Below are 8,676 nucleotides of genomic sequence, written 5' to 3' on the forward strand. Positions count from 1 at the left end.
TTATCTTGCGAGTTTTAGAGTATCCACTTTCACTTGTCTATGAACTATGCAAGGGGTCCAAGTTTCCATATCCGAGGAATCCGACTATTCGAATAGATAATGATAACCCTGCAGGGGTGTACTTCTTCACACACGCTCTCGCCACTTATCGCCCTGTACACGTCATGTACCTCGGCAACCTTCAAGCGGAAGCCGGGCGAGGGAGTCGGCCACGACCTGACTAACCAACAAGTCTCTAGTCCAGGTTTATCGCCTATTCGGGTTCCATCCGCAAGGAGATCCGGCCGGGGTGTCGCTCACGGCCCCAAACGATGTGTACAGGGTTCCCAAGCCCACCATCCGGGTGCCACTTGGTACACCGGGCCACTGTGCCTAGTCTGTCCCAAGCCCAGCTGTACCGGGTGCCACTTGGTAGACTACTAACACTACCTACAAACACCAGAAACTAGTTGCAACTCCTGGACAGAGATCAAGTTGATTAATAAGTCGAGAGCTTGGAGCGCCCGGAGCCCAATGTGTGGTAGTAATTGTTCATGGATCACAAACACAGAACTCAGTTCCTGAGGACGGTTTCAATGAGACAACCCACCATGTACTCCTACATGGCCTCTCACCGCTACCTTTACCAAATCATGTTCACACACTTAGCTCTCAACAGTAGGACATGTTCACCACATTCCAATTCATTCCCGATGAATCAGACCCGACTCAACTCTAAGCAGTAGCAGGCATGACAAAAAGCATGAATGAGTAGGCACATCAGGGCTCAAACAACTCCTACTCATGCTAGTGGGTTTCATCTATTTACTGTGGCAATGACAGGTCATGCAGAGGAAAGGGGTTCAACTACCGTAGCATGTAACATTGAATCATTGTTGTCCTAATGCAGTAAAAGAGAGCAGGAGCGAGAGAGTGGGATTGTATCGGAATGAACAAGGGGGTTTTGCTTGCCTGGCACTTCTGAAGATAGTATAGTTCTTCATCGGTGTCATCGAATTCATCGCTGGATCAACGTCTACTGAGGGGGACAAACACCGGCAACTGAGAAAGAACTCAATCAACACATGACGATATGCAACAATATGATGCATGCTATGACATGGCAATATGAATGTGTTTTGGGCTAATGCAAGCAAGAACATATTGAAATGAGTCCATTTGAACCAAGGATTCAAATGCAAACCCATTTTATGAAGTCATATAAGTGCATTAACTTGTTTCACCTAAACAGCAAGGTTAAAGTGTTCTAACATGCATGAAACTAGCATAAATGGATAGATTGGATTTTTCTGATAATTTTTCATATATAATTTATCTTATTTGGAGTTATAGATAATTTTCTATGATTTTTAGATGTTTTGGGCATTTTCTGGAATTTTCTAATTATTTTAAATCCAGAAAATCAATTACTGCATCAGCATTGCGTCTGGGTGACGTCAACAGGGTCAACAGGCCGGTCCAGGTCAAACCTGACCAGTGGGGTCCACTGGTTAGTGACCCGGGGTCATCAGTGTCACGGACAGGTGGGTCCGGTCAACGGCCATGTCAGCAGGGTCAACTCTGACTGGTGGGGCCATGGTTATTAGTTAAAACTAATCAGAAACTAAACTATGGTTAATTAAGGGCGTGGGGCCCATATGTCGGTGTCACTTGAGGGTTAATTAGTGGGGCTGTTAGCTACTAATGACGGGCCACGTCATCTCACCGGAGTTCAACCGGCGGCGACCACAGAACACGGCGGGGCGCGCCGGATTTGCGCTAGAGGCGTCGGGTTAGTGCGCTGAGGGCACCAGGGCATAGCCCTTGCTCGCCCGCATCAAGAGGAGGCGGAGTTGGGCGCAGGGCTCGCCGGAATCAATGCCGGCGACGAGGTTTGCGGCGGCCGTGGTTCGGTCAAGCTCGGAATCAGCGTTGTAGTGCACGGAGGTTCGAGTGGTGGGGTGCTTCGTGCTCCTGCAGACACGCTGAGCACGGTGACGCTCTCAGGCTCGAGCTACAATGGCTGCAACGACGACGGCGACATGGCCGGCACCAGGGGAAGCTCGGCCACGGCGGTTACGGAGGCTGGAGGTCGCAAACGATGAAGATAACGAGGGGGAGAAGACGGTGAGCTCACAGCGGTCACGTAGACAAGCTCAGCGGGCTCGGGGACGCTCTGGACGAGGCAAATCGATGGAGTCGATCTCCAGGCACCGGAGGTGAAGACGACCACGCTCCGGTCGACTGGAGCCTCTTCTGGTCGCGTGCGTCGGTGTGTTGCTCCACAGGGTCGTGGCGGAGCTCGGGGACGCGGAGAGGGAGTGAGGGAGTGGCTGCAGCCACGGCGAACGGCGTCGGTGCGCTCCGGCTCGTTCGGTCAGCCATGGGAGAGAGAGCAGAGGGGAGGAAGAGGTTGCGGGCGAGGGAGAGAGAGGAGAGGGGTCTCTGGCATCTCCGTGGCGTCGCGAGGACAGGGCGAAGGGGGAGCAGGAGGTGGAAGCAGGAGGTGGAGCTCGGTTGCGCGCGCGTTGACACGGCGTCGTCCTCCTGGCAGAAGCTAGGAGACGACTGGCAGCGGTTGGTGGGCTGGGCCAACTGGGCCAGCTCCAGGTAAGTGGCTGGGCTTCTCTCTCTCTGTCCTTTCTAATTTTATTCTGTTTTTCTATTTTTCTTCTTTATGTTTGCAAATAAAATACCAACCAAAACACTTTGGTTAATTCTGTAAATTTTTGTGAGGAATATTTGAATTATTTTCAAACCACACAATAAATTTCAGAATATTTGGAGCAACCAATATTTAATGGTAACTTTTAAACTCCAACTCAAATACCATAATGATTTAATTCAATGACCAAAATGTCCTGGAAAAATATGCATCATCTCTGGTAGAGGCTTTCACCTTTTTCCATAAATCATGAACATTTTTAGAAGGATATTTTGAGGTCATTGAAAATATTTTGGTTGAACCTATTTGAATTGCATTTGTGCTAGGGTTTATCAATCCCCATTTCAAATTTATTAAATTGAACATGATGACATGAATGCTTATGAAACTAAGTGCAATCAAACTCTAGGGCTGTGACAACTCACCCCCACTAAACAAGGATCTCGTCCCGAGATTCAAGACATGGGGTAAGAAGACTGAGGGAACACAAAGCTAACACAAGCTTCTCGATCCAACTTGCACTGCTTTTAGAGCGTTGATTCGATCACCATCATTGTCTCAATGTCCTGCTCTGAGAACTCCAACCAACATGGCAATGAGAGGAAATGGGAAACTCTAGAGGGATCGATTTTCTCGAAGATCGAGCAACTCAGGATTAACTCACGGAATGAGCCATAGATACATCTCACGAGCTGAGACGCGAAGCACACATTAAGAGTGATGGAAAGAGGTAGATGACAAGGTTCTACTGGTAGGCAAAAATCCCACGCTGAAACGGGTGGGGCAAGATCTCAAGATAGCGATGAAATAATCACCATGATTCTATAATGGGGCACCTTAGGGGAGGTGACTCGTAGAATTATTTCCTTAAGTGGCAAAAAGAATTACTTTTGATCCATAGATCATTAAAACTCTTCATACCAGCCTAAGGTAATCACAATCGATTGTTGGAAGGGGTTCGAAAGAATGGCATACTCCGACAAGGATGTATGATGTGGACTACCTTGTTGAAGACAACGCAATGGATGATTTCTAGCTTATCATTGGAAACGGATGGGACCCATGGTAAGTCCACTTTTGAAGATGATCCTGAACAACAACTACTGGGGTGCAAACTGGGAACAAAATGCAAATGTTGGGAATGATTCTGGTAACTGGGGAAGAACTCAACAGTCGAGAGTGTTTCCAACGTTCCAATGGTTATAGAATCATCGAAGAAACTAAGAGCACAAGGATCCCTAAGGAACAACTTCAAGAATAGGTCACACTAAGTCCTCATGGAGAAGATGGTCAAATAGCTCAATCAAGATACTACAATGATAGATCTTCTGGCTAGGTGTGTCGGCCAGAGCATCAACCTCATCGGGACCTACATCATAGATCTTGGAGATGTTCCAACCATCATATCTGCCTGAGATTCAGATCTGGTTGGTAACAGGATATTTCAGACATCATGTCTGGAAAAGAAAGTTTGCAACACAAATCGACGAGATGATGTTGCGAGATTCTCGGGAAATGAACTACGATGGCAAGCTCCAAAACATGAGATGGTTCTGCTACACACATGGGAACACATTGTCCAAGACAAGCATGACCACGTAGAAGTCTTACAAGAAAACACTACCGAGTTCTGGTTGGGGACCATCAACGAGGGTATCGAAGTCCTTGCATAAGGCATGCTCTTAAGAAGGAACTTCTTCTCCTTGAACAAGTCAATCAGTGGCTTGGTGTGCTAGGAACACATATGGAGTGGAGGTAATTAATCTACCAAACCATAGAATACTTCGCACGAATGCATGACTGACTTGGGATGATTCCAGAGGAAACAAAACAATCCTTTCTCAAATTCATGGCGGCAACTTACACCTAATGCACGTGAACTTAGAGAAAGTCACTTCTTTCACCCAAACATATACCTCATGAGCTGAACACGAAGGCAGTGATTGTAAAAGTTCCAACACTAGCTCAATGTTCAACATGAATCATGGAGGAGACAAGATGCTGCTGATGGGCTCAACAGCAACTCATCGGAATTTCCATATCACTGGAATTCCACCATTATGTGAACAATGTGATAATATTGGTCAGACCAAAGATACCTTGGATACGACCAAAAATATTGCATACATGCATATTTGTCAGGTGATTTCCAATGCAAACTATTCAATAATCTATTTATGTTATCCAGAACAAAAATACTTCACACACTTTTGTGTTTTTTCTAATTGCAGGTGTATGGGACATTTGTACAATCCACATATGAAGACAAGGGAAAAGGAGAAGTTTAGGTTGTGTTCAAAAAGTCCTCTCACGTCACTTTTGGGCCAAGAGAAGATAGAGTCCAAGTCTCTCACGTTCTGGATTCAGATTCGGACTGCACAGACATACCTGACTCAAAACGCCAACAACTTTTTCATACGGACTCCGAATTGGGTGATTCTTTTTTTGTTGGAAACTAGATTTCGTTCTCTTTCCAACCCAATTGGATTCACCTTCAAATTCATCCGGAGCGTTGAGTTACGGACGAAACAATCTGACGTTGCAGCAGAATCCGAGTCAAACTACAAGCCCAAAGGTGTTGCATCACCTCCACTTGGGCCCATGAGCCTTGTACGACCTAGGGTTAGTTTTAGGCTACCTTGGGACGTCCTCCCACCTCCTTGGCCGCCACCCCTTGCTCCTATATAAGTAGATCCATCTAGTAGCTTTTTCCTTGGGATTTGTTTAGTTAAAAGTTAGCCATTGCAACTTCGTGTACTTCGTTTGTGTCCAACGACCAGACCAAGACCGCTTACGGATCCCCACCATTATCAATACTTCATATATATTTGCGATATTCAGATTGCTTTATCATATTCTTGCTCGTTCTTCGATTGATTGCAGGAATAGACCTTCGTGGTCAGGCTGACCGTGCTTCCAGCATCGTCAGTAACCTCAGGAGATTGGTTTAGCGGTTGCTAAGGCGCAACGTCGTGCACGTTTGTAGTCGGATCGTCAAAGTCGTCTCCACAAAATCGATAGTTATCATCTCATCGAAAGATCGGGACCCTCGCCTCTATTAAGTGGTATCAGTTTTCAGGTTGCTCGGTGAGAATTTCCAGTTTTCCTAGATTAGATTTATTTTCTTACCTATTGTCCAAGAAAAAGCCACAAAAAAGAGTTAGATCTATTCATCCTTGGTCCAAGCCAGTCTGAGCCTTTGTAATTTTCTTTTCATTGCTTGCATAGTTGAATTATCGGTTGCATCGTCGTGTCGAGTTGCTGGTCTTAGTGTCTAGTTCGTTTAGAGTTTCAAGTTCTGTTCACATTAGTCACGCCACCGCTGCATCATTATCTCTTCCGCTGTCCACCACCCATCCATCAATTTCCACCACGTGCTACCCACCATTCATTGTCATAATAATAGTTGAGATCGTTCACATCTTCACTTGATCCAATCTGCATCTTATCTAGTTTGTTTTGGAAAGAGGGAGAAAAAAAGAGAGAAAAAAAACGAGAGAAAAAAAAGAGAAAAAAAAGTCAGAGAAAAAAAGGAGAGAAAGAAAAAAAATTGTGAGGAAAAAAGAGAGAAAAAAAACAAAATTCAGATCTTTTTAGACTCAATCTCGTAGTTGAATTCGGATTGGAATCTGTTTTGTGCACTATTCAGTAAAACAGCTTGGCTGTTGTTTCACATCATTATCTTTACTGCCGTTGTGATCTTCACTTATATCTTGCTGCCCAGAGCTACTTAGTATCCTTCATTGATGCTAGTTGTGCTACGACGTGACCTCATTAGTGTTCTAGGCTCGCGTCTCTAGTTCGGTCTAGCCTAGGACCAGCACAGTACCGTCGTTGAGCGTTTATTCAACATTGCATCTCTGGATTGATTATTGCTAATCTTTTGCTACAATATATAGCCAACCCAGCTCCACATATTTCTACATCGTGTATATGCATGTTCCCCTGGCAATCGCTTTACACAATCTTCGGAGTTATTTGACACCGCTAGTTGCCTCTCACCACCTGCTGCATGGTAAGAACTTGTAAGATATTGATATTTGCTTTACTGTGAGCACTTTACAACCACATCCTAGTAGTTCATAGGAACATTATTCTCGAATTTTGGTTCTTGTGTCTACTAATCATGACAGGTTCCAGAGATAGAAGTTCTTGGACGACGGACACATCTTCACCATCACGAGAGTTGGGACAACACACACAAGCATATGGTCAGGTTATCTCTTTACCATCATTTGAGGGTAGATTTAATCCTGCTATTTATCTAGCTTGGGAGCTTGAAGTAGAACAAGTTTTTAGTCACCATGATTTTTCTGAACTTGAGAGAGTACGAGCTACCATTAGAGCATTTACTGGTTTTGCTTCTGTTTGGTGGAGTGTACATTGTAAGAAAAACATTGATAACCAACCCACAACTTGGAAAGTTTTGAAAGCTGTAATGAGACAACAATTTTTTCCTCCTTACTATCGTCGTGAATTGCATTGCAAATTGGAGCAATTAAAACAAGGCAGTAACAATGTTCATGCTTACTACCAAGAGTTCAAATCTTATATGCATCATTGTGACATAGAAGAATCTGAGGATGATACAATGAATAGATTTTTTGGTGGTTTGAACCATGATATTCAGGCAAGATTTCGGTATATTCCTCGTTGCATTACTGGTATGTATGTCCGTGCTTGTACCTTTGAGAGACAGATACAGGAGGATGCATTGGGTGACTACAACAATTACTATTCCAGTTCATGCTCACCATCGCCGGTTGGTTACTCCACTATTGCACCTACTAGAGCAGCCCCACCTCGGATTGTGAGCGCAATATCATCTCAAGAGTATGGTACATTGTCAACGTCCGTACCTACATCAGCTACATCTCTGCGAGGTAACAGTAAAGGTATTGATGATATAACTTCACATGAGAATGAAGCATGCCTAGTTAACTTGAATGCATCATGTGTTGAGTTACCTGTTGATTTGAGCACACCACCTATTTTAGAGACTCTTGTTACTTTCATGAATGCGTCATGTGATCAAACAACTGAAATATCAACAATTTTGAGTGCACCCATTGAATTAACTATTGATGCAAAAGAACCAATGTTTAATCATTTTGATATGACCTCTAATCTTGATGATGATTCTGTGTCCAATGACTTATTGCATGTTTGCTTATTTAAGCATGTTGTAGCATGTAAATTTGATGCAAGTAAGGTTTATTCATCGAAGTTAGGATGGTTTAATGATGAACATTGCCAATCTTTTGAAGAGAATAAGAGCTTCACTTATATGTGCAAACTGAGTTCCAATATTTTCATGCCTTCTACTTCCTGTGATAATTTTTTGGCTTTAGATTTTATGAACAATGAAAGTTACTCATGTATACATGTGACATATGTGCAAAAATCAAGGGAAGTTAAAATGGATGACATATACATATACAACATGTACACCTTGTCTCTTTTGTTAGCCACATTTCAGATTAAGCAATGCCGAGGACGGCTTTATTTTCAAAAAGGGGAGGATGATGAGGACATGACTACCTTGGATATGACCAAAAATATTGCATACATGCATATTTGTCAGGTGATTTCCAATGCAAACTATTCAATAATCTATTTATGTTATCCAGACCAAAAATACTTCACACACTTTTGTGTTTTGTCTAATTGCAGGTGTATGGGACATTTGTACAATCCACATATGAAGACAAGGGAAAAGGAGAAGTTTAGGTTGTGTTCAAAAAGTCCTCTCACGTCACTTTTGGGCCAAGAGAAGATAGAGTCCAAGTCTCTCACGTTCTGGATTCAGATTCGGACTGCACAGACATACCTGACTCAAAACGCCAACAACTTTTTCATACGGACTCCGAATTGGGTGATTCTTTTTTTGTTGGAAACTAGATTTCGTTCTCTTTCCAACCCAATTGGATTCACCTTCAAATTCATCCGGAGCGTTGAGTTACGGACGAAACAATCTAACATTGCAGCAGAATCCGAGTCAAACTACAAGCCCAAAGGTGTTGCATCACCTC

The sequence above is a fragment of the Triticum urartu genome, chromosome 1A (genome assembly GCF_056163025.1).
Source record: "Triticum urartu cultivar PI428250 chromosome 1A, HENAU_Tu73, whole genome shotgun sequence".
In the NCBI taxonomy this organism is placed as follows: Eukaryota; Viridiplantae; Streptophyta; class Magnoliopsida; order Poales; family Poaceae; genus Triticum; species Triticum urartu.